Source organism: Equus przewalskii, chromosome 20 (assembly GCF_037783145.1).
Source record: "Equus przewalskii isolate Varuska chromosome 20, EquPr2, whole genome shotgun sequence".
Lineage (NCBI taxonomy): Eukaryota > Metazoa > Chordata > Mammalia > Perissodactyla > Equidae > Equus > Equus przewalskii.
In genome coordinates, this window is record NC_091850.1 from 37456906 (window position 1) to 37484648 (window position 27743).

The following is a 27743-nucleotide window of genomic DNA, read 5'->3' on the forward strand; positions in this document are numbered from 1 at the left end:
ATCGTTATTGTATATAGTTTATTATTCTCTATTACCTTAAAATAATCATTCTAAACAACATCATGCTAATTTATACTGGAGTAACATATAATTATTTTGGAAAAATATTGAATAGAAATGTTAGGAGTTGTAATAATTTGAGAATCATCCTGTTTCTAATCCTACCTTTTGTTTTTATTTTTATTAAAAAAAAAATGACGTTTTCCCCCTACCACGTGAATTCCTATTCATACTTCGAGAACTATTTCAAGGATTGTAATTCCTCTGCTAAGCCAGGAATTAGGGTCAATAACTCTGCTCTTTTTGTATCTTTTATATACTTCTTATGTGAAACACATTTCATCGCACTGTACTTGTCTATATTTGGTTTCTGAGACCTTCTTGATATAGGAACCATGACTGTTTCATTGCTATTTCTTCAAGACTTGTCTTCTGTGACTGGCACATAATACATCCTCAATATTCGGTTGTTGATTGGTTGGCTGGCTAGGTGGCTGAGGCCATTTTTCTCAATATTTGTTACAAACTGAATAAAACGTGGGGAATTAAGAGAAAAAACCTTAAAAATGAAAGCAAAGTTTTTTTAGCCCCTCCTAAAATAACAATATTGGCAAAATTAATGAGTTGAAATAATGGGTTTCATTTGACTTGAAATCACAAGAATATACCAAAAACACTTTATTGTTGTCACTTGAACTTATCTTTATTTATTGCTAATGGGACTGACAAACGCAAAGTAGAGAATAAACACACACACACACACACACATCACTTTCATACTCTCTCGCTTGTGCCGTTGTTTGACAAAACAAATTCTTCAAATGTTGCAAAATTGTGGAATGCTTCAGAACTGTTATAAAGATTTCTATTTCTTTGGTTCCACAAATTATAGTTTATAAAGACAGAATACTTCATGATTTTGAACAGACACCAAAATGAATAGCTTTAAAAATGCTAGCATTTATTGCATTATTTCTTAGTGCCAGGCACTGACGACATATTTTCCATTCCATTTAATCTAAACATTAATCCTGTGTAGTAATTACTATTGGGCTTCCATATTTCTTGAAAAGAAACTTATGATTAGAGAATAACTTTGCCCACGGTCCCAGCTAACATGAGGTGAAATCCCAATTTGGATATAAGGATCTGTGAATCCAAAGCTTATGTTTTCAAGTATTATACTACTGTCCCAATGGTACAGAAAGACCTGCACAGATTCTTTAAACCTTTGCAATTTATAATAGAGGACCTCAATGAAAGGCTGAATAAATTAGCATTGTGTATTAACCTTGGCTTTAGTAGACTATAGGAAATGAATGCATGTACCTGAAATTTGGTACTATGCTAAAAGATTACTGTGATGTGAAAACATGTCTTGAGTATTCTTTGCCCCAGAGGAGGCAAAACCTAGGAATTATTCAGTTTGAAGGAGAGAGAATAATAACTTTTCTAAAAGAAGAAAAATGGATTTCAATCTTGTTGTGTCCAAGGCCATGTAGATATCATGTTTGCATAGGTAACACATTTTTTTTCAGCAAACCTTTTCATTTTTACAGCTAATCGAGAATTTCATGTGGATTCATTACTTTATTAAAAATAGAAAGTGAGTGAGAAAAAGAGAGAGACTAAGAAGAGGAATTTTATGATACCTATTATGTGCAACCCAGTTAATGATGAAACTTCATTTTCTTTAATACTCCAAAGAATTAGAAGCATAGAAATACAAATCACACCTTCTTAATTAGAACAAATTAATTACTAAAAATGATGAAAACAATTTGCAATAGCTTCATTTTCCCTAAAATTACATATTCGTTTCTATATGCATTTCTAGCTGGAAGTAGCATTTCTGTTTATTAACATTTGTTGCCAAGTCCTATATATCATCCGTAATTCTGGGTTATTAAATTCCTGAAGCATGCAATACAGCAAACTTAATAGATTTTATGCAAATTGTTATATAACAAAATAAGAGCAGCTGGTACTCATCACATAAGGATCTTTCCATAACAGTTTCATATTTTTGTTAAAATTAAACAAAACATAAAGGTACCTCTGTGGCTTTTAACTTATTTTAATGCATTCTTTCTAACTGTTTTTCAGCCATTTTAGCCTAACCCTTTGCACCACATTATGATAAAATTTCTGCCTTAACATTCTTTTGATATTCGGTAAGTTACTATCTTTGACTTCTTACTAGGATCGATGGGACAATTTGTGCATACCAACCTTTTCAGTGTAAAACAATCTATAGACATATAGAGGACAAAATCAACTTAGAATCTACCTCAACAATTAAAGTACAGACAATATCAAAATGTTAAGCTGCTAGTGTTATATTTAGATTTATTAATATATAAACAGGTCTATATAAACACGTGCACACGAATATATATGTTTATAACCTATATCTTTTCAATTATGCTTTCTCTGTATATACAAGAAATACAACATAGAGATAGCTGACTCAAGAACGATGATATGTAGACAATAAATTTGAGCGCAGTGCACATTTGCTTTTATTCCATAAGTTTACAAATTTATTTATACAGAGAATTAGAACACTGCATTTCATAATTATGCTGAACTTCTATTAAATGGGTTTTAGAGTTAAAATAGTTAAATGAAGTAATGATTGATGGGAAACTTACTCATGCTTTCATTTAAAGTTAGAAAATTATATAGGGCAAGTGTTCATTTTGGGCATGGGGAGAGGAATCAGAGATAAGTTGTGATAGGTGAAGTAAGTCTGAGGAAGGTCACTTTGTCAGTACATTGGCTTCCTAAAAAGAAGCCTATAAAAGGGCAAGGGAGGATGCATAAGTCAAGCTTAACGTACACAGTGATTCCGCTCTTCCCATAATGGAGAGTTTATTTGAGCGTAACAAGGAGAGAAGCATATGTATCTTTATAGGACACAAAAGAACCAAGAGAGTACTATTTGTTATTTTATTTCTCAGCAAAGAGATATAAAGGGATTTTCCACTGTGCCTGTATTATGAGATATATTTTAGCACGAAATTTTTAAAAATTAAAGTGGGCATGAGAACTGAAAAATAAATAAGCAAATAAACGGGTGTCAGAGGTAAATGGATGAAATAAACAGGTCAAAGGGTTTTATAAGCCATGTTGAAAAAATAATTTCTCTTGGATTGTTAATAAAATTGGCATTACAACAAAATAACACAGTATTAATATAATTCTTAAAACTATGTAACCACTTGAAAATTAGGTCAACGTCAAAATTCTTATTTGATCAAATGGAAAATTATTTCATTTATAGAGAGTATGTGGAAAATAATATAAAAAAATCTGTGGGTCATGGTTAAACTCTTCTCACAGAAACATATTATAATTTTATCTTATTTTTATTAGTTAAGAATAATTAAAAATAAATGGATGGAGCATGGTTATTTGGCCATTTATGAGCTGACTATTCAGAGTTAAAAGCTTTCATCAGAATTAACAGTAATTTCTCAGAGGAGAAAATTAAAGATACTTTTTAAAATAGCATTCAAAACTATATCAGAATCCAATAATAAATTAACAACAAGCAAACAGCACTTATAAGTTTAAAAAAATCTAAAATATACACCAAAATTGCATTTCAATAAATGGAGACTAACGAACAATTCTTAAGTGGTAGAAAGATCAGATTTCCTCAGTTTGTATACTCATATAACGCAATTTTATTTGAAATACTCGATTTCCCCGTGAACTTAAAAAATTTGCTTTAAAATTCACATTGAAAATGCATAAAAAATAGAAAAATATGTGTACAGTTGCCACAGGATATATAAAAGTATTGTAAAACTTCATTGATTAAATAATTGGAATGCTGACCCAGCAGCAGATATGCAGATCAATGAGCAGAGGACAAGTTATTAATTAAAGAAAAAATTTATAAGACAAAATTTGCACTTCAAATTACAGAGAAAAAGTGTGGATCATTCAGTGAATGGCATGATTTACAATTGCTAATAATACAATTGCTATTTCTGATCTGTCAGCGTTCCTTTGAAATAGTGCTATGCTCCTGTTCTGAATGCCTAGAATCCTTTTTTGTTATTTTGGAAATCTCTTCTCTAGAAGTCTTCCTATGCATATAGGAGTGAAAATACAGTTTTAATTATAGTGTATTTCTTTTGATCATTCTGAGCCTTTTGCCCAATTTGCATGTTGTAATATAGATACTTTTGAATATTAACAGCCTCTGTTGTCTCTCTAAATGTTTCATATTAAACTTATTTTCTTTATTTTTAGTTTTACACTTAAATATTAGAATGTGTTAAATAGTTGTGTTATGCATATACACCTCTCTATATTATATAGAATATTTTTTTATGATCTTGGCTTTCTTCCCCTCAGAATCCTACAGAGATTTCTTTTTAAATTATTAAAAATGTAAAAACTCCCCCAGGGGAGGGAGAAAGCCATGGACTTACATGTCTTGAACATAATAATTGTTTGAAATTTCAAATGTAAAGTTCACAAAAATAGATGCTATCTTAAGCCCCCACTACTTTTTCTAAATGTAGTACATAAATATGCTGATGCAAACGTCAAATTCATAAACCATGCTGAAAAATTTTAGAAACATAGCCGTCAACCATAGACCAATATGAAAATGAAACAGAAGTTCTCTGAAACATGAGCCCTGAGAACTTTTATACATATTGGTCAAGTTGCAGGAGGGAACAGCCTGGCAGGGCTCAGCATATAAGAAAATGTGTGTTGGAAGCCCTGTTGTTAGAGGTACTGTCCAGATACTTTGAAAGAAGTTAAGTCAAGAGCAATTAATTAACTTTTGAGAGGTTAAGTTATAAATAATTTTATTACTTACTCTGTTAAAAATGAGCACAGGGCTGGCTCGGTGGTGTAGTGGTTAAGTTTGCACTCTCCACTTCAGCAGCCCATGGTTCATGGGTTCAGATCCCAGGCACAGACCTATAAACCACTCATCAAGCCATGCTGTGGTGGTGTCCTGCATACAAAATAGAAGAAAATTGGCACAGATGTTAGCTCAGGGCCAATCTTCCTCACCAAAAACAAAAAGAAGCAAAAAAACTAGCACACACCATATATGATGCATTTTGGGATTAAATACAAATTTTGTGCACACAAAAATTAACCTCAATCTATTCTTTGTAAAATATACAAACATTAACACAATGGATCTTAGACTTAAACATAAAGCATAGAATTATAAACTTTCTAGAATTAAATATGTCAGTATATTTGGAACCTTTACTAGGCAAAGACTTCTTAGAAAACCAAAGAATGATACATAAAAAAAACAATTGATAAATTGGTTTGCATAAAAATTAACAACCACTTATGTTCAAAGATTAAGAAAATGAAAAGATGTCACAGAATGAGAGAAAATATTTGATAAAGCAATATCCGAAATATATGAAAAATTTTAAATTCAATAATAAGAAAGCAAGCAGCCCAATAAAAAAGTTGAAATATTTGAGCTATACTAGAACAAAATAGAATTACAGAGAGAAAGTAAGCACTTCAAAAAATGTTCAACATCAGAGCCAGCCTGGTGGCGTAGAGATTAAGTTCAGCACTCTCCGCTTTAGCATCCTGGGGTTTGCAGGTCTGGATCCTGATGTGGACCTACGCCACTGATCAAAGCCATCCTGTGGTGGTGACCCACGTACAAAAAACAGTTTTATTCATAACCACTGAAAGGAATAAACTCAAATTTCCCTCAACCAGGACACGGACAAACTCTGTTCTTTCATACAATGAAAGTAGCAAAAAGGAATGAACTACAGACACAGGCAACAACGAGAGTGAATCTCAAATGCGTTATGCTAAGAGAAAGTAGGCAAACTCCAAAGGTTATGCAAATATCCTCCATAAAATATTAGCGAATCACATCCAGCAACATTTAAAAATGATTATATTCTATGATTAACTAGGATTTATTCCGCATATGCAAAGTTGGTTCCCCATTTGAAAATCAGTCAATGGAATACACCACATCCATACACTAAAAGGGAGAATCATATGATCATATCAATAAATGCAGAAAAAGCACTTTAAAAACCAACACCCATTTATGGTAAATACTCTCAGCCAATTTGGAACAGAGGGAATCTTTCTCAACTTGACAAGGAACAGCCACGAAAAATCTACAACTAACATCATGCTTAGCATTGCATGACTAAATGCTTTCCCTGTAAGTTCAGGGACAAGACAAAGATGTTTACTCTCATTCACCATAGTATTGGAAGTTGTACCTACTGTAATGAGTAAAAAAAGAGAAATAAATGTCACACAGATTGAAAGGAAGAAATAAATCTCTCACTATTGGAAGATGGCATGATTGTCTATATGAAAAGGAAAAACAAACTCTTAGAATTAATAAGGAATTCAGCAAGGTCGCAAGAATATGTCCAACACATTAAGAAATAACATCTATATAGTAATAATAAGCATGTGGAAACTCAAATTTAAAACTCAGTATCTTTTACCATTGCTCCAAAAATGAAATATTTAGGTACAAACTTAACAATATATGTACAGGATCTATGTAGTGAAAATTACAAATTACTTGAAAAATAAATCAAAAAAGCCTTAAATAAATGGACAGACATAGTGTTTTGAAGAATTGGAAGACTTAACATGGGGAGATGTCAATGTTTAATGAAATTTCTAACAAAATGCAGCAATGTTTCTTTCCTATAGACATAGACGAGGTTCCTCTAAACTTTATATGGAAAGGCACAGACCTTAGAATAACTATAACAGCATTGAAAAGTAAGAATAAAGTAGGAAAGATCAATTTACCTGATAGTAAGACCAACTATGTAGCTACGATGATTAAGAGAGTGTGGTGTTGGGAAAGGAATAGACACATAGACCAATAGAACCCAGCAATAGATCCACACAAATACACACGCCCAGCTGTGTTTCGACAAAGGTGCAAAAGCAAATCAGTTGAGGAGGATAGCCCTTTCAACAAATCGTGCTGGAGAAATTAGACATGCACAGGCAAAAATAAAACAAACAAATGAAAAAGAAGAAAAACAGAATCTCAACCTACAACCTAAACCTCACACATCTTTCATACATAAACTAACTTAAAAATGCATAATGGATTTAAACGCAGAACTATAAAAATTCTAGAAAAAGATAGCGAGAAGTATTTGAGATCTAAGCCTAGATAAATAGTCCTTAGATTTCATATCAAAAGTACAATTGAAAATTGAAAGAAATTGATAGATCGGACTTCATCAAAATTAAAAACTGTCACTATGCTAAAAGTTAAAAGAATGAATAGACAAGCTATAGATCAGGGAGAAAATATTGTTAACAACCTACCTGACAAAAGACTTGTATCTAGAATATATAAAGAACTCTTAAAACTCAATAGTAAAAGAATAAGAGTACAATGAGAGATGGGCAAAATATGTGCCCAGGTGTGTCATTGAAAAGGATATACAGATGGAAAATATACAGATGGATATACAGATATACGGATGGAAAATAAACATATGAAAAGATATTCAATATCTTTAACCATAAAGGAAGGGTAAATTAAAATCACAATGAGATATTACTACACAATTACTAGAATGACTAAAATAAAAAACTAGTGAAAACCCCAAATTCTGGCAAGGATGCAGAGAAAGAAAAAGAGTAAAAGAGTAACCCAAACCCAGAGCTAGAAGAAGGAAGAAAATACTCAATATTAGATTGGAAATATACCAAATAGACGATAGAGAAACAACAGAGAGAATCAACTCAGCAGAATAAAAATTGGTTTTATAAAAAGATTAATAAAATTGAAAAACTTTAGCCAAACTGACTATTAAAAAAGGAACAAGATTCAAATTACAAAAGTTAGAAATGAAAGTGGGGACAAATGCTACAGAAATAAAAACAATTAAAAGAGAATACTGTGAACAATTGCAACAAATTATCAACAAATTAGATAAACTAGATGAAACGGACAAATTCCTAGAAACACACGAGCCATCAAAACTGACTCACAAATATAAAAAATAGTAACACACGCACAACAAGTGAAGATACAACAAATGCTTCCCAGCAAAGAAAAGTCCAGGACGAGATGGCTCCACTGGTGAATTCGAACAAGTATTTGAAGAATTAATACTCATCTTTGTCAAATTCTTCTGAAAAACACAAGAGGAGGGAGCCACTTCCCAACTTATTCTATGAGGCCAACGTCACCCTGATAACAAAAGCAAAGATTCACAAGTAAGGAAAACAAATACCCCATGTGAATATAGACGCAAAAATTCTCAACAAATTACATTTATAACAGCATATTAAAAGGATTATACACCATGAATATTTAACATCAATCCTTAGGAAATCCTTCCAAAAACTAGAAAAGTAAGGAATGCTTCTCAACTTATCCCAAGAGGCTAGTATCATCCTGTTATGAGAGCCAAAGACATCATAAGAAAAGAAAACTAAAGGTTAATCTCTCTTAAGAAGATAGACGCAAAATTGTCCTCAGTAAAATACTAACAAAACAAATCCAGCCGTACATGAAAAGATCTGTACACTATGACTGTGGCATTGATCTCAGGAATGCAAAATTGACTCAACATAAAAAAAATCACTCAGTGTAAGACGCCATATTAATACAACAAAGGATATTATCATCTTAATAGACGTGGAAAAAGCTTTTGACAAAATTCAATGTGTTTTCATAAGAAAACACAAAAAATTAGGAATAGATGAGATTTTCTTTGAACAAATAAAAAGCAGCTACAAAACACTCACTAACATAATATTTAGTGGTGAAGGATTGAATGCTTTCCCACTAATAACGGAAACAAGACAAGCATGTTCACTCTCATCACTTCTATTCACCACTGTACTGCAGATGATCTAGAAGGCAATTAGGCAAGAAAGTGAAATAAAATGCATCCACATTAGAAAGAGAGAAGGAAGTTCTCTCTATTTGCACATGACATTATACTGTGTGTAAAGAATCCTAAGGAATCCAAAACATCTATTAGAGCTAATAAACAATTTCTGCAAGTTTGCAGGATACAAGATCAATATACAAAAATCCATTGCATTTCTACCCACTTAGGAATAAATATACAAAAATTAAAATAGGAAAACAATTCTAGTTACAGGAGCACAAAAAAGAATAAATACTTAAGAGTAAGTTTAATAAAAGAAGTGCAAGACTTGTACAATGAAAATTACAAAACACTATTTAGAGACGCTCGAGATGACCTAAATAAATGGAAAGGCATCTTGAGTTCTTGGATAAATAATTTCTAGAAATGATCTACAGATTCAATGCAATCACTATCAAAAGCCCAGCTGGCTTCTTTGCGGATTTATAACTGATTCTAAAATTCATATCCAAATACAAGGAAACTGTATTAGTCAAAATAGTCACGATAAAAAACAGAGTAGTGGGCTGGCCCTGTGGCACAGAGGTTAAGTTTGATGTGTTCTGTTTTGGCAGCCCAGGTTCATGGGTTCAGATCCCAGGCGTGGGCCTACATCACTTGTCAACCACGCTGTATCAGTGACCCACATATAAAGTGGAGGAAGACTGGCACAGATGTTAGCTCAAGGCTAATCTTCTTCATGCAAAAAAAAAAAAAAGAGGAAGATTGGCAGCAGATGTTAACTCAGGGCTAATCTTACTCAGAAAAAAATAAAAAAAGAACAGAGTAGAAAAACTAACTCTTTCCAATGACAAAAGTTACTATGAAGCTAATATAGAGCTCCTGCCTGAGGTTCCAGCCTGCCATCCTGTCCTTCAAATTTCAGACTCATGATTGCTACTTCACCTCTAGCCTGAGTTTCCAGTTGGCTGGCCTGCCCTGTAGATTTCAGATTTACCAGACTCCACAGTTGTGTGAGCAGAATGGAAACTGGACAGGATTTTGATGTTACAGTCTTGAGACAGAATTCCTTCTTCTCAGGTTCTTCTAGGAAGGCTTCCAAGTGATCAAATGAGGCCACCCAGATTAATTGGGGTAATTTCCTTTGCTTAAAATAAAATGATTAGAGATGTTAATCACAAAAAACCTTCACAGCAATACCTAAACTAGCATTTGACCCAAACTGCCCACCATGGCCTAGTCAAGGTTGTACATAAAATTAACCATCACATCATCTTAAAATGTGTGTTTACCAAATCGATACATCCATGGAAAAAATGTTTAAAGATACTTGTGTTTTTCCATGAACACAAACTGAATTATTTTTTCTTTCTTCATCTTTGATCTTTGAGTAATTTCCAGTGTCCAAATGTGATTTACTTGTTCCAGCGTTTACAAGAAGAAGAGATGGTATGATTCAGGAAGAAGGACAGATCAAGAGAGGTATTAACATTTTATCAGGGGTGATTACCTCCAAGTTAAAGCAGTTTGTAAAAAAAGTCTTCATTGTAACAAAGGAACAGAGATGAGTGGAAGATAGGACTAGAATAGTGCATGTTACTGAAATGTGAAAAGAAAACATGATAAATATACTTACATTAGCCTTGAGAAATAATTGAAACGAATGTTTTGGATTCATAAAAATAATACTGGTAATTATAATGAAAACTACTTTCTGCTGTTAAGATTATTTGAATATTCTTATATACCTTTAAACAATGATTCATTCTTGTTTTTTCTCTCTAAAGTTCTATATATAAACCTGCCCTGCATATAAGTAATCTAAAACCGCTGTTTCTATTAAATATATTGATTCATATTTTTTCATTTGTATGCAAATACTATATTTATTTTTTACTTTCTGAGAAATAATAATTTTTCATTGGTTAATTATGCCTTTAAGGAAGAAAATTCTGAAGGCTGAAAAGAGGCAATAATTTAAAGCTAAAATAAAATTATAAATTACAAGAAGCGTTATTTAAAGCTTAGATTAACATGTTCCCCTGTAAGGCCTTTTGTTAACACCTCAGGAGGCTGAGAAAACATCCCACGTGATTTAGATTGTGAGTCAAATTTTTCTACTTAAGAGATGTGGCTCTTCTTACTTATGAGATCAATAATACATAAAATAGATACTCAGTTCACATTCTGTAACTTAACTTGAACAAAAACAAGAAATAAGTTGTTTGATTAAAAAAAACACTGTCTAATGAAAGTCAGTTAGTTATTAATTATTGCTCATTTAACTGGATTAGTTGAGTAAGTTTGTGGTTACCCACACTGAATTACTTCTGCTGCTCAAATACTCGGGCAGACCTTGCACTCCTACTCTAAATATAGCAAAGCAGTGAGCCAACCTGAAAATGAAGATGCCAGTGAATTTTTAGGCACAGTCCTGACTTGCCAGGCCCGGTGGCATGTTAAGTTCACACATGCTGCTTCGGCTGCCCAGGGTTTGCAGGCTCGGATCCCAGGTGCAGACCTAGCACCACTTATCAAGCCATGCTGTGGCAGGCGTCCCACATAAAGCAGAGGAAGATGGGCACGGATGTTAGCTCAGGGCCAGTCTTCCTCAGCAAAAAGAGGAGGATTGGGGTCACATGTTAGCTCAGGGCTAATCTTCCTCACACACATGCAGATAATAGACTAATCTTAAATTTTTTATTCTTAACGACCTTTCCACCACTAATGCATACAAGCTTGATTGTTTTAAAAATTCCCAGCAATATTTACAGTAAAATGGAATTACTGTTTCACATACCATATTTACAAATAGTGTGTTACTAACTAGTAGCAGCTTAAGATACAAGAAGGAGCCTTGCGAAGAAAAGTTCGGTGACAGTGAGCAAGTAACTACATGCTCTAGCTTTAGTGTTCTTAGCGGCTAAAGAAACTGCTGGGTTTGATTGACAATTTCTAAAATGTGGTTCCATGGAGATGTTCAAGATGACTTTAAATGGCATACAGAGGAAGTTTAAAAGTTGTTACGTCTGTGTTTCAAAGTGAGTTAGAAAATTCAAGCTATTTTCTAACATTTCAGTGACAACTATGGAGTAGAAAGTATTTTATTCCTGAAATGGAAGGCCAGATACTGCTTTTCATATGTAAATGTTTCATTATAGATATAAAGAGAAAAATTAGCTTTAACTAACTCAGTATAAAAATCAATGACCTTGTCCGAAAGGAGCGCAGTTCAAATATGGATGGAATTTTCTCAGTAGTGGCCTCACAGTTGAAATATTTCCTTAGGAATACCACTTTGTGGTATCCTAAACTGGTATTGCTCATTTTCAAGAAAAAGGGAAATTGATTTCCTAAATAAGTATGCACTTCAGTGACTAAAACGATATATAGATGAATCTATATAAAAACATACAAATACAAAAACATAGGAATACTCTAGAAGTTTTACAGTGACTGAAACAATCATGCTCTCTATAATGCAAAAACAAGACAAAATCTATGTTTTCAAAGGTCAAGCCTTTAGAAAATATATAATATACAGTCATATTTGGCAATATTTCATCTACTTAGTTCAGTTTGAGAATCGGTTACACTATCAAATAGGGAATTATTTAGTTTGATACTCATTTCTAAATTTCTCAGAATCTAAAATTCCTTTTTCACTATTAAATGCAAGCACAAATCAAATGGGCATTTATTTCAAGCAGTTCCTACCATCAATAAATACATATAAGCTATTCTCAGGTATCAGAAACTATTTTGCCTGAAAAATTCTTTGTAATACAGGAGTCAGCAAACTTTTTCTGTAAAAGGTCAAATAGTAATATTTTTAGGTTTTGTGAGCCATTTGAGCTATATGGCAATGCTTCAACTCTGCCATTGTAGTATGAAAACAGCCATAAACTTTACATAAAGAATGGGTGTGGTGGCTGGCCCCATGATGTAGTGGTTAAGTTCCACGCACTCCACTTGGGCAGCCTGGGTTCATGGGTTCAGACTCTCGGCCCAGACCTACACCACTCATCAGCCATGCTGTGGTGGTGACCCACATGTAAAGCGGAGGAAGATTGGCACAGATGTTAGCTTAGGGCTAATCTTCCTCAAGCAAAAAAAGAACAAGATTGGCAACAGATGTTAGCTCAAGGCTAATCTTCCTCAGGAAAAAAAAAAAAAAGAATGGATGTGGTTGTAAACTTTATTTACAAAAACAAGTCATGGGCCAGATTTGGACTTTTGGCTAGGTTTGGCCCCTGGGTTGTAGCTTGCTGACCCATTTTCATAAACTAGGGCATGTAATATTGAAAATTATTCCTATGGTTATTGTGTTAGCTATTCCTTCTACAAAATCAACTCAAATCGATAAGTACCAAGATGCTATTTTCCGAATTTTATGCAATCCCTGTGTAACTATATTCTACTGATCTCTATAAAATGCAACACACTTTTATTCTACTTATTTAAGTCTGATGAAAAAAATCAGAATATTTTCAAACTTTCAGTAGTTTTATTTGGTTATGTAAACTTATAGGGAGAATAAAAAAGATAATTGCAACCAATAGAACACGTGAATGCAGTTAGTAAGGTTTAATACTAGTTATAGACCACTCAGTGACATTTAAATGATTAGAACTTAGGATTATTATCTTCAAGTCTAAAAGCAGTACTTCAGAAATCGTCTCTTTTATATTAGGAACATGGTCTTGAAAAAGGTGAGCTGTAACCAACATTGGGCTTAATTATCAGCCTCCCATATGGGCAATTACATGAGCATCTATATTAGCATATTTTCCTCCTAATTATGTATTTCCTTATTGAAAAATATCATAATAAAAGGAACTCTCAAATCTAAATGTCTCTTTTTTTAACACCATGAGGAATATGGATCAATTTATCCTGCATATAAACAGAAAAAAACAATTGGTTACCTATATAAGTGGTCTGATCACTGGTTAAGAGAGTGAAAAATCACACAATAGTAAAAAATGTTTCACTTGAATACGTTAGAAGAAAGACTAAAGAGATGGCAACCTATGATAAGCAGAAATGTGCCTCATAAATTAGTGCTTGTTCTGGAGGAATTTTGTAAAAGCTAAGGCTCTATATATCTTTAAAAACAGTTTGGTTTTTAATACAACTTTATTGTAGGTAACACAGTATTTTAAGAGTGATTTTGGATTCTCATTTGACCTATATTTACATATTTGCCTCCATGACCTATAGAAAGACAAAAACAAATGTGTATCCCTTAGAAAACTGGGTGTGAACTGCTGGGAAGAAATGGTGAGCTTTGTGGGTAAATCTATTCGAGTGAAGTTGGGAGAATATGGAAACAGATCTGAGCTAGGAGAATGAGAGGACCTATGGCCTGTCCTGTGAACACACAAAGGGAAAGTGTCGAGACCAAAATTCAACACAGATTTCAAATTCAATTATTTACTGACAATGGTAAGGGATACAAAGGTGAGTAAGCCATGGACCGTCCCCTTAAAGAATTCAGTAAGATAAATTAATCATTGTTGTCATACTATAAAGCAGTCCATGATGGATGGACCGAAAAGAAAGTTTTTGTTATATGAATAGGGCAAAGATGAATAGCGTCTGTAATCAGAATACTCACACAATAAATACCTTTTGAACTGAGCTGAGGTCCCTTATACAGTTTCACATAGTGACATCTAGACTGAATTATTGTGAGGTGCAGCAGTTTTATATAATGAGAGGAGGAAAAGAAAAGAAAAACGGAGAACCTGTAAACCGAGAATAAAGAAATGTTCCACTATGGGAAAATGGGACAAAATAAAACAAACACATTTTAAAACTACTGACTATTTTTGAAGAATATAAGCTGGTTATTTTGTAGAATGTTCCTTAATTTGGCTTTATCTCGTGTTTCATGATCATTAGATTCTGGTAATCCCTTTTTGGCCAGAATATCACAGGAGTGCTGGTGTCTCCTCAGTGCATTATATTAAGACACATTTGACATCTCATTATTGGTGATATTAACTCTTATCACTTGGTTAAGGTGCTGTCTGCTAAGATTTTCCATTATAAAGTTGCTGTTTTACTCTTTTGCCAAAAAGTAGCTGCAGAAAATAATCTGGGACTCTATAAATATCTTATTTGTCATTAAATTTTTGACTGCTAGTTTTCACATCCATTGATGGTTTTTGCCTGTATCTTTTGTAACTACTGTGATTGCCAAATTGTGACATTCTATTTCCATCTCTGCTACTGCATTTCTAGATTGAAATTATGTTACAAGGAGAAGCTTTGCCTTCTATGACATTTATTTTTTTTAATTTATATATATCAGTATGAAAAATCATGGATTCTTATTTTATTTACAAGTTATAATCTGTTACTCATTATTTGCATTGTGCTCAAATAGTCCCCAGTTCAGCTAATGAGAGTCCTTCAGGCTGATTCCTGTTTTCATTTCACACATCTTCACCATTCTTTGTTCACTTTCTTATTGGCCTACAGTCTTAGAAAATTTCAAGGTCCATGAAAGACAAAGAAAGACTGAGGGGCCATTCCAGATTAAGCTAAAAATTAAATACAATTGAATGCAGCATACGTTTATGGATTAGATCCCCGGACATAGTTTTCTTTGCTATAAAAGAAATTAGTAAATAATTGATCAAATTTGAATAGCTGTGGAAAAAATAATAACATTGTATCAATATGAATTACCTGGCTTTTACAATTACATTGTGCACACAGTAAGAGTTCTTTTTAGGATATACATATTGACACACTGAGAGGTAATGGGGCATCATGCCTACGACTTACTCTCAAATATTCCAACATTGCAGTAAGAGAAACGTAGAGAGAAAATTAAAAAAATCAAATGTGGGAAATAGTTAACATTTAGTGATTCTGTGTGAGGAGTACATGGTGATACTTTGCATTATTTTGGAAATTTTATTTAAGTGTGACAGCATGTCAAAATAAAACATTATAAATTGTTTAAAATGTAAGTTTCAAGAAACAGGCTCTAGGCCAAGCCCCTACGTGCACAAGTCCACATACGTCCGTATGTGCAGACGGCCACTCAGAACAAGAGGTTACACCACTTGGAGACTGAATGGTTTACTCTAGATTAGGATTTTGTAGAGTTCACCTACCCCCAAACACAAGAAATATGTTTTTAATGTTCTATTTATTTCTTTACTTACATATTTTCTTATTAGTTTTGATTTACCCCAGGCTTTGGAACAAAATAAAATAACGTCTCTACTCTATTTCTGTTTAGGCGGAAAAAAAACAACTCTGAATGGTAACAAAAATTTAATGTCTAGCCTAGAGCTATCATGGATAGATTAATTAATAGTTCTCAAACCCAAATTTCGTATAATACATTAAGAAGTAAAATATCTTGTTACTCGTGAGCAGTATAAAGATTAGAGGGAGTGATACAGATTCTATTGCAATAATGAGACAATTAACATTCTGTAAGTTACAGTGATATGAGCATGAGCATTAAGTAAATAAAAGAACAGATTGAATTAAAATAGGATACTTTTACTTTACTCTTAATTTTAAATGCTTGAACAAAATTATATTCCTAAACTTCTTTGGTTTCTGGAACCTAATTATATCTTAAAAGAGTTATTTTTTCTAGACAAAATTTTTGATCTGTGCTATTTGCTAATGACTTTAACACAGATATTTTGCCAAAAATGTAGATTGCTTGGCAACTATACCATTTTATGCTAACTATCAGAAATGACACTGTCTGACATTTAAAATTATTCTACCTTTTTAAAAATAAGGCAAGGCGATCCAACTTAGAAAGTTGAAAGCCAAACATGTAAATAGATAGGGTGGGTCCCACTTAATCTCAGCCATAGAACCAGAGTTAGATTGTCAATTGTTAGATTCCAAGGTCATTAAGAAAGGTGTTTAATTTTAAACCTGTTTATACGTTTTACGTTTTACTCTAAAGACATCATAATCGGGGGAATAAGTGTTCCTTGCCCATGGTTAGTATTCAAGAAGTTTGCAAATGCTGTGAATTTGGATGTAAAATATGTTATGTATTTGTGATTTATACATTTAATTTCACCCGTGGGTAGAACATCTATAGCTTTCATTAGATTCTCAAATGGGGCCATGGTGAAGATGTGCGTTATATGGTCAATTCATATTTTTATCACAATGGATTTCCCAGTGCACTCTCTGAAGTGTATCATTTTAAAGCAGATTGCATAGTCTCAGAAGAATAAGGTAATTGAGATCGCATTCCTTAGCAAAGATTTAATCATCAGCAAAGCATGTACACAACCATCAGACAGCATAAAGTTTAGGATGCACCAAATATAAAAGCCTCCAAATTTTACAATTTAAAAACGATACTTCAAGGTCAATAAAATATATATGACCTTCTTTTTAACTACACCAGGGTCATAGGATAGTACAAAATACTCCTATAACACATAAAAAATAACCTGAATGCCACATAAAATTGCCCTGAAACATATGGTAGCTCTGGTAACATATTTTTAGGCACCTCAATGCAGTGAGACAGGCACAAATATTGTAGGTATGAGCCCCATGATAAATATTAAAAAGGATTTTATATTATAAATGGGGCAAAAACTTGACTTTTGTATCCAATAAGTCAAAGAAATAATGCACTGGCAATCAGAAAAGGAAATGAAAACTTGAGCTTCAACATCAGCAAGAGATTTTACATCACCACATGTGAGGAAGAGCTACAGAATGCAGTTGATGCCCAATAATCTTAGAAAGAAGCCTCAAGAGATGACTTTAAGAACAATTCTCAAACTAGTCCAAAGAGAACAATTCTCCAAAGAAAGTTACGCACGCTGAGAGAGACAACAAAGAAATGAGAAACCTTTAAGACAAGAGCATAGACTTGTAAGGATTGGTGGTGACAGCTTCTGTGGACTCCCTTTGGATCCAACACAGAAGAATCAGGGACGGTGTGGATGAATGAAGAAATATGCAAATTCTTGTAAGTTCATTATTTAGCGAGTCTCTAATTTGGGACCATCTCTGAAGCTGGCAAACTGTTGTCTTGGGGAAAATAAAGTGTTAAAACTAATCGTTCAAACACACAAAACTTTCTGCCTTGAATACCACCTTCTCTACACATCTACATGTAATTTCCTGCTAAATATCTAGGCAGAAAAGAAGTCCTATGATTAAACAATGTTTGATAATTAAAACATACCTTGCACAAGGTGAAAAAAGAATCCATAAGAACATAAGAGGAACGAAACAGAAACCAAAAATGGCATAGTGTTTAAGTTTGGCATGTTCTGCTTTGGGAGTCTGGATTTGCGGATTCGGATCCTGGGTGCAGACCTACACCACTCATTGGCCATGCTTTGAAGGTGACCCACATATAAAGTAGAGGAAGATTGGAACAGATGTTAGCTCAGGGTTAATCTTCCTCAGCAAAATAAATAAATAAATAAATAAATAAATAAATAAATGAAAAACGGCAGACAAAGAACCTTGCCAAAATAAAATGTTGCAAAAGTTCAATGAGATAATCAAAAGCTCAAGAAAGGACTATGAAGCATCTGAAGCACAGGATTGTGGGTTAGCAGCACTGAGGAAGAAATAACAAAAGAAAATTAAATGATCACATGCTAAACAATGAATTGGAAAATAGTGCTGAAAACATTAAGGGCATCAAATACTGGCTTTCGAAAGCCAAGAAAAAAGTTAAAATGAATAGAGTTTAAAAATTATTATGAACAAGACTATATGTGCATATATATATATGCACACACACATATTTATATAAATGAAGATAGGTGGATACAAATCTCTTATAATCATAATGTGTGCATGTAAAGTGGCAAAAAGAACAAATTGAACAGGGCAAAAATGTTTATTGATGCAATTCAAGTGAAAAAATCCACAACTAAAAGAAACTGGAATCTACAAAGAGAAAGGACGTTGTCTCCCAGGATAAATTGCCAAAGTTGAGGGTTTGGCACACTCTGAATTATATCCTATAAAAAGCAAATGGATTTAAAAGATAAAGAAGCAATCCTTTGAACTTACGGGAAAAATTAGACTGGCTACAGAATTCTCCATAGTCTAATATGTAAGACTAGAAAAAAGTATGGTAAAGTCTATATATTTCTACTGTAAGGAAAGTAAGAAACTTTTTTTTTACCAAGACAAACTATCATGTATGTATAAATGCAATATTCTTTACAGGTGAAAGGAAAGAGGACTTAAGCTGGGGGGTTCTACTTGAAGACACTGTTAAATGAAGGGCTAACCAAGTGATAAAGGTAAATATTGCAGAAAAACAATTTCCGTGAGAACTGATTTCATTTACTTGCAGGAGTATGATTGAAAATAAATGTCAGAGTTGAAGCAAATAAAGACAACATGATTGAGCATCTATGTATCAAGTTATATATCATCGAATTTCATATGTGTACATGGCAAAACACACGTGTACACAAAATAGGAAGAAAACCTTCAATTCACTTCTGTAAGAACTTTAGCAAACAATATGCTATCAGAATTTAAAATTTTGACAGGTATTGGCAAGTTGCCAACAAATGAGTTGTCAAAATTTACATACCCTCATGTGAGGTTGACTATCCTCCTATCTTATATGGCATATTGGTGCAGGGTGTTATCAACAATTTTTACCTTTGTCATTGTGACAGATGAAAAATTGTACCTGAGAATGTAAATTTGCTTGTTTTTTATGGTGAATAAGATCAAACAAATTTTAATATTTTCTCTTTCCTCTTCTGTGAACTCCCTATGTATGTTCTTTACTACTTTTCTGTTTAGGTTTTGAAAGGTTTGGGTTATTAACTTGTAGGAGATGCTTATAACAGATAAATGAACCCTCAGGTAATGATATATTTTAAACATATTCCATTTGTCATTTAACCTGTACTCAAGTTATTTTCTTATTGACAAATATATGAACCAAGTATTTTATGATTCCTGTATTCTGATATACAGATTATTTCTTAGATTCAAATACATCACAAATTCTTTCTAGTTTGTGTCCTGTGTAATGCTTAGAACAATTGTCAAAGCTTTTAGGTTACTACTATTACTTTTTAGAAACTGTCATATATTTTCTTTTGACATTATGGTTTTCTATATTATAATATATAGTAGCTCTAGTTTTTAACAAGATTTTGTAAATGAAGCAGGGGACCAATTTCATATTTTATAGTTTTCTGAATCTTTTGATTGAATAATCCACCTTGAATCCACTGATATGCATGCCCCATATAATATACCATATCCACTGGGGTTTTCCTCGTCTTTTTTCCTTTGTTTTTTTAATATTTTTTAGATTTTTCTTAGATTCACTTGTCAGTATCAGAATGCTTTAACTTTTGTGGTTTTATATAAGTTTTAGTATTTGCTAGGTCTTGTCCTCATGCATTTCTTTTCTTTCAGAATTCTTCAGTTTATCCGTATTGTTTATTTTTTAAATAGCTCTAGAATCAACTAGTTTATTAGCTGTTTCTTGTTTCAGCCCTTAATAGTGATTATTTCTGTGTTTCCTATTAAGTGTTATTCCAGCTCTGGATGTAGACAGACAGACAGATAGATTGAACAAGAAGGAGCAATTATGCCCCATTCTTTAGTTTTATTAAGATTTCTTAAGATAAATAGTAAATTAAAATATTAGCTTTCTGATTATTTTTACCATTTATAAATATGTTTAATTTTTCTTTTTGACTCAGTAACCCTTTGAAATATATCAATCTGTTTAGTATATGATGTTTCTAAATTGTGTATTTTTCAATATATTTTAAAAAAGGAAATTAGTCTGTCGTTTTCTTTGTTGTCCTTTCCTTTTGAGGGGAGAGGAAGTTTGTGCTGGTGTTAATGACAAGCGTATTTTATAAAAAGGATTTGAAATTTTATGTTTCTTATGCTAACAATTTCAGTATACCTGGAATGTTGTACTGAAAGTGGTACTTCTCTGCATTTTGACCTGATTGGTATGTACAGAAAGTTACGGTATTTATACAGCATGCTTAGATAAACAGATGAGGCTGACTGAGAGGAGGCCAACAGCTCAAGGACTACAGCTGCCCCAAGTTTGGCCAATCCAGATTATGAGAGGCCAATTTTCTACACACAATTTTGCCTGGGCAAACTGGTTTATACTACGACGTAAGCTTTTGACAGCGTTCCAGGATATGAGAAACCCTGCTGAAAAGCTTTTTTATTCTGTTTGTTCTTTATTTCTGTTTAAATATTGCATCTTTTGGGGGGTCATTTTCAAACATTTATGTTTCCTTATCTAATATAAGGTTTCAAATACTTAGGGCAAAATATACCTTTCCATATTTTATCAAATAAATATACTATTATCTTTGAACTGTCAGAAGGATCTGCGTGATTACTGTAAATGATCTCCATGATTATTTCCCAATTCCTAATGTTTATTTAATATATTTATGTTTTTCTTTTTTCTCGATAACATTAGCTACTGACAACTGTTTTGTAAAGAGCAAGTTCTTAGATATATATACTAGTTCCATTCTATTTCTCTTTTTTCACTCTTTAATTTTTCCTTTTATTTTCATTACTTACTGCTTTCTGATTTCCTTAAATTTGATTTTTTAGTGTATGTCTATGTTCATTAGTCATATTCTTAATTAACATTTGTACTGTTTATTATACATGTTTTTAAGGCTATGTGTTGTTTTGTGTACACTTAATTAGCTATAATCCATAGACTTTGAAATGTTATTTTTATGTTTATTTTCTAAAATTTCAGTTTATGAAAACTACTAAAATTTCAGTTCTGATTTCCTTTTTGACAGAAGGTTTAGTTATAAAATAACTTCTGTTTGATGTTTGTTTGCTCTCATTTCCAAGTAGAAGTGGATTTTAATATGGTTTTTATAATTTTTATATTTTTATTGTATTGTAATCAAGGAAAGTCCGCTTTTGAAACAATTTATTGAATTTTGAATGCTAAGGTGCTAAGGCAATATATAGAAAATATTTAAGAATGAATTTTCATCACGTTAAATGATTTATTCATTTTTATTCAAGTTTGTTCTATTATTCGATGCATTCAGATTTTTGCATCACTATATAATACTTTCTCTTTGTTTACTGAGAGATAGCTTGTCTCCCAAACAAAATAAGAATTTTTTTAAAAGTAACAAAAATAAGATTTCCAGATAAAATATGAGGTACTCAGTTAAATTTGAGGTTTAGACAAAAAATGAATAGGTAGGTGGGTAGATAGATAAACAACAAATTATATATATACATATATATATATATATATATGTATATATCTGACTTAGACCACTTGACTGCTGCAACACAATATCACAGAATGAGTGCTTATAAACCACAGAATTTATTTCTCACAGTTTGGAAGTGTGCTGGTCCGAGATCAGTGCGCCAGCATGGTCAAGTGATGGCCTTCCTCCACGTTGTCACAGACTTCTAGTCTTCTAGCTGTATCCACACAGGACAGAAGTGGGCAGAGATCTTTCTGGAGCCTCTTTATAATTATAGGACATTAATCCTATTCAGGAGAGTTCCACATTCATGACTTCAGCATCTCCCAAAGGCCCCACCTACTAATTCCATCAACTTTGGGAGTTAGAATTTCAACATAGGAGTTTGAAAAGGACGCAAACATTTAGACCACTGCAATTACTTATACTAATTATATATATTTATATTATTATATTCAGTATTTGTTTTATATGTTGTATATATTTAGTATATGTATGTCAGACATTGCATGAGATATACTAAAAAAAAGAGTGTTTATCTGAAATTCAAATTTTACTAGGCATGCTATAATTTTATTTGCCAAATTTGGCAAATCTTGAACAACATTATCCAAGGAAAATAAAATTAAAGCTAATTTTAACTGCAATAAAATTTTCCTGATTCAACTGAGGCATTCAAATGCCTGACTTTAATCTTAGAGATTAGCAAAGTTTACTGAATGTATATTCCATTTTCTTTTTCTTTTTCATCATGATGGTGATGTTTCTTCCACCAAAAATGCACTTTTTCTGAAATGAAGACTGAATCAATAGCTTCCCTTTTATATGTTCTAGCTCATTCATTTTACTTTATTTGATGTTTAATACTCGGCAAAAAGACAAATGGAAACAAGGTGGGATGTGAGATGATACTAAGAGATCATTTCTTTTGTGATTTGTAGTCACATGGACCCCACCATTATGATCCATCTTGAAAAAGCATAAATGAGAGTAAAAGTATAGAGTCAATGTTCTTAGTTAACATATTTAAGAAAAGTCTTGTTTAGGGTCACTTAAGCAAGAAATGGCAAATATGGGACACTTCCTTCTTTGGCTTAAGGTGCTACTTCCGCTTAGATTCTCCATAATTAACCCTGCAATGACCTCAGAATCTTTCTCAAGATAGTGTTTTAGACCATTACTACTATTTTTCAAAACTGATTTCACAACAAAAAAAATATTAAATGTTTAGAATATGTTCAGCACTGTCAGGGCAATGGAGATACAGGAAAGATCAAGAGAGAAAAATATCCCTTATATTTTTGGCCTTATATTCTGGTTGCAGAAGACAAATAGTCAAGTAAGTATGTCCTATTTTTTATTTTAGAAAGGGCATGAAGAAAAAATAGTTCATGTTTAAGATAAAAGAAGATAATGTTGGGAAAGCAATGCTATTTCTGAGGGGATGGCCAAAGCAGGCTTTTGATGATGTGAAATTTGAACTGAAGCCTGACAATTAGCAATGTTGAGTATATTTTCATGTACTCCTTCGTCATTCGTATGTCTTCTTTCAAGAAATGTCTATTCGATTCTTTGTCCCTTTTTTAATTGGGTTATTTGTTTTTTGCTATTGAGTTGTAGGAGTTCCTTACGTATTTTGGAGGTTAACCCCTTATCACACATATGGTTTGCAAATATTTCCTCCTATTCCTCAGGGTACTTTTTCACTTTGTTGATTGTTTCTTTTGCTGTACAGAAGCTTCTTAGTTTGTTGCAGTTCCATTTGTCTATTTTTCCTTTTGTTGCCTCTGCTTTTGGTGTCATGTCCAAGAAATCATTTCCAAGATCGATGACAAGAAATTTTGCTCCTGTGTTTTCTTCCAGGGGTTTTATGGTTTCTCATCTTACATTTAAGTTTTTTATCCATTTTGAATTAATTTTTGTATGCAGTGTGACATAAGGGCCTACTTTAATTCTTTTCATGTGGATATTCCATTTTTCCTATACCATTTACTGAAGAGACTATCCTTTCCCTATTAAGTATTTTTTTGCACCTTTATTGATGATCAATTGACTATATATACATGGGTTTATTTTGGCGCTCTCTATTCTGTTTCTTTGGTCTATATGTCTATTTTTATGCCAGTACCATACTCTTTTGATTACTTAGCTTTGTACAATACTTTGAAATCAGGAAGTGCAATGCTTCCTGCTTCATTCTTCTTGTTCAAAACTGCTTTGGCTATTTGGTGTCTCTTGTGGTTCCACACGAATTTTAGGATTGCTTTTTTCTATTTCTGTAAAAATGTCTTTGTGATTTTGATAACTATTGCATTGAATCTGTAGATGCTTTAGGTAGTATGGATATTCTAATATTAATTCTTCCAATCCATGAATAGGAGATATCTTTCCATTTATTTGTGTCTGCTTTGATTTGTTTCATTAGTCTTTTGTAATTTTCAGTGCACAAGTTTTTTACCTCCTTGGTTAGGCTTGTTCCTAAGTATTTTATTCTTTTTGGTGCTATTGGCAATAAAATTGTTTTCTTAATTTCCTTTTTGAATACTTCATTGTTAGAGTACAGAAGCACAACTGATTTTTGTATGTTAATTTTGTATCCTACAACTTTTCTGAACTAATTGATTAGTTCTAATAGTGTTTTTGTAGAGTTTTTAGTATTTTATATATTTAAGATTATGTAGTCTGCAAACAGAGATAATTTTGCTTCTGTCTTTCTGATTTGGATGCTTTTTGTTTCTTTTTTTTGTCTAATTCCTCCGGCTAGGAGTTCCAGTACTCTGTTGAACAGAAGTCAGGAGAGTGGACCTCCTTACCTTACTCCGGATTACATGAAAAATCTTTCAGTTCTTCACCATTAGGTATGATGGTAGCTGTGAGCTTTCATGTACGGCCTTTGCTGTGTTGAGGTTAGCTCCTTCTATACCTGATTTGTTGAGAATTTTTATGATGAAAGGGTGTTAAATTTTGTCAAAGGCTTCTTCTGCATCTACTGAGATGATCATGTGATTTTTGTCCCTCATTCTATTAATGTGGTGTCTCTCATTAATTGATTTTTTGTATGTTGAATGATCCTTGCATTCCCAGTGACAAATTCCACTTGGTCATGGTATGTGAATCTTTTAATGTGCTGTTGAATTTGATTTTATAATATGTTTTTGAGTAATTTTGCATCCATGTTCATCATCTTGTAGTGTCTTTGTACTACTTTGGTATCAGGGTGATACTGGCCTCATAAAATGAGTTTGGGAGTGTTCTCTCCTCTACTTTTTGGAAGAGTTTAAGAAGGATTGGTATTAATTTTCCATTAAATATTTGGTAGAATGCATCTGTGAAGCATCTTGTCCTGGGCTTTTCTTTGTTGGGAGATTTTTGGTTATTGATTCAATCTCCTTATTTGTTATTTGTCCATTCAGGCTTTCTATTTTTTCTTGATTCAGTCTTGGTAGGTTGTCTATTTCCAGGAATTTATCTATTTTTTTCTAAGTTGTCCAATTTGTTGGCATATAGTTGTTCATATTAGTTCTTATGGTCACTTTTTATTTCTGTGCATTGGTTGTAATGTCTCCTCTTTCATTTCATTCTGTTTATTTGCTCTTCTCTCTTTTTATCTTCGTTTAGAGTTTATCAAATTTGTTTATTTGTTAAAAAAAACAGCTTTTAGTTTCATCAATTTTTGCTGTTGTTTTTCTATTCTTGATTCCATTTATTTTTATTCTGTTCTTATTTCCTTTCTTTTGCTAAATTTGGGCTTAGTTTATTCCTCTTTTTTTAGTTATTTTGAGGTGTAAACTTAAGTTGTTTGAAATTTTTTTATTTAAATTTCTTTTATTGTTTTAATTAAACATTATATATATTAAAGTGTAAAATATGAGGTTTTGATATACATTTACATAATGAAATGATTAATATAGTCAAGCTAATTAACATATACATCTCCTCACATAATTATCTTTTGTGTATGTCTGTGGTGAGAGCACCTAAAATTTACTGTCTTAGCGAATTTCCAGTATATAATATAGTATCCTAACTGTAGTCATCAGTCTATATATTAGATCTCTAGACTTATACATGTAGAAGTTTATTGTGACATAGTTTCCTCTTAGTACTGCTTTTGCTGTATCATATAAGTTGTGTAATGTAGTGTTTTTGTTCTCATTTCTCTCTACATGTTTTCTAAGTTCCCTTTTGAAATCTTCCCTGACTCAATGGTTGTTCCAGAGAATGTTGTTTAACTTCCATGAATCTGTGAGTTTCCTCAATTTCCTTTCTTTCTTGATTTCTAATTTTATCCTCTCGTGGTTTGAAAAGACACTTTGAATGATTTCCATCTTTTTAAATTTGTTAAGACTCGTTCTGTGACCTAGCATGTGATCTATTCTAGAGACTGTTCCATGCATGCTTGAAAAGACAGTATATTCTGCTGCTGATGCGTAGAATGTTCTGTATATGTCTGTTAGGTCCATTTTGTCTATAATGTTGTTGAAGACTGCTGTTTCCTTATTGAGTTTCTGCCTGGATGAGCTATCCATTATTGAAAGTGAGATATTGAGCTATCCTATTATTATTGTATTCCTGCCTATTTCTTCCTGCAGACTAGTCAATGTTTGCTTTTTATATGTAGGTGTATTGATTTTGGATGCATATATATTTATTACTTTTTATCTTCTTGTTGCATTGATCCTTTTATCATTATGTAATGCCTACTTTGTCTCTAGTGGCAGTTTTTGACTTATAGTGTATTTGTGTGACATTAATAGCTATCCCAGCTGTATTTTGATTACATTTGCATGGAATATATTTTTCTATCCCATCACTCTCAGCCTATGTGTGTCTTTAAATCTAAAGCGAATCTCTTATAGACATTATATAGTTGAGTCTTGGTTTTTAAAGTTTTTTAAAAATGTCCTCAAATGAAAATTGTATATATTTAAGATGTACAACATGGTGATTTGAAATGATTACTACAGTCAAGCTAATTAACATATCAATCTCCTCACCTTTTGTGTGTGTGTTTGTGTGCGTTTGCATGTCTGTCTGTCTGTGTGCGTGTTTACAGTACCTGAGACCTATTCTCTTAGCAAATTTCCAGGATATAATATAGTGTTATTAACTATGTTTACCATGTGGTACATTAGATTTCCAGAAATTATTTATCCTACAAAACCGCAGCTTTGTACCCTTTGACCAATGTCTCCCTAGTCTCTACCTTCCCAGTAAGCTCTGCTTCTATAAATTCAACTTCTTAAGATTCCACATAATAAGCAAGATCATGCAGTATTTTTCTTTCTGTCTGGTATATTTCCTTTAGCATAATGCCCCTAGGTTCACCCATATTGTTGCAAATATTAGGATCTCCTTTTTTAAGGCCAAATAGTATTCCATTGTATATGTGTGTGTACACACATATATGTATATTTCTTTCACAATTTCTTTACCCATTCATCTGCGTATGGACACAGGTTTTTTCCATATCTTGGTTGTTATGAATAATGCTGCAATGAATACAAGAGCACAGACATACCTTCAAGGTACTAATATAATTTCTTTTGAATATACATCCAGAAGAGTGATGGCTGGTGTGTCTTCTTTTTTAATTCAATCACCCACTTTGTGTCTTTTTTTCCATCTTTAT

General features: G+C 32.6%; 1 long non-coding RNA gene across 1 annotated transcript in view; it reads left to right on the forward strand.

The window, feature by feature from the left end:
* The window catches only part of LOC139077854 (uncharacterized), a 66468-nt gene that overhangs the window by 15163 nt on the left and 23562 nt on the right, over positions 1-27743 (forward strand). Inside the window, exon 2 of the long non-coding RNA XR_011530434.1 lies at positions 19074-19150. This is a non-coding gene — a long non-coding RNA (uncharacterized lncRNA). The remainder of the gene's footprint in view (positions 1-19073; positions 19151-27743) is intronic.